The following is a 790-nucleotide window of genomic DNA, read 5'->3' on the forward strand; positions in this document are numbered from 1 at the left end:
TGGGGATATTCTGAATTACATACATCAACAGCTTCAACAACTATGTTACTGACCAGACCCTACCTACGTTGCTTAACTTCGCTGATCGGACGAGAAGCGGTACTTTCAACGTGGTATGATCGTTGGCAAACAATTTTGGAACATTTAACCACATTTCTGTTGCTGCTTACAAATCTTTTACACATTATTTAAATAGAATGTTTTTTTTCTGCATTAAACTTCATTTTTATTACATTCTAGTTGTGAAGATACACGCCCTAACTGCCCATGTAAGGTGAATTCCAGACGAACGGTTCACTGATAAATGTACATTGTACGAAACTGGAATATACTCAACCCATAGATATAAAATCAGTAAGGGCACACAGTATATTTATATTATTATCACCATCACTATAACTCTTTAGCGTATGGCTATTGCTGTTATCAGCTTTATCATTATTGTTATGATGAAGATAATAATGATGCCACTGTAATGACTAATGTAAATCATAAATTATCAAATCAGTAATAGTGGTGAAAATATTAACAATGATAATTTGAATAAAAATCAAACAGTAATAGTGTTGATAGTTGTAATTGCAATCCTTCCATTAAAGGTAATTTTTGGTAAGTTAATAATTAGATAAAATTAATGAGAGTGATCGTGGTAAGAAAAGACACAATAATCATTGTAATCGTGGACGTCTTATGATCGAAATAATAATTAAAACAAAACTGATTACGGATAGGAAGAAATAGTAGATTAAGGTCGTGGACATGTTATCGAGATTTTTACATTAAATTTTTC

Source organism: Penaeus monodon, chromosome 30 (genome assembly GCF_015228065.2).
Source record: "Penaeus monodon isolate SGIC_2016 chromosome 30, NSTDA_Pmon_1, whole genome shotgun sequence".
In the NCBI taxonomy this organism is placed as follows: Eukaryota; Metazoa; Arthropoda; class Malacostraca; order Decapoda; family Penaeidae; genus Penaeus; species Penaeus monodon.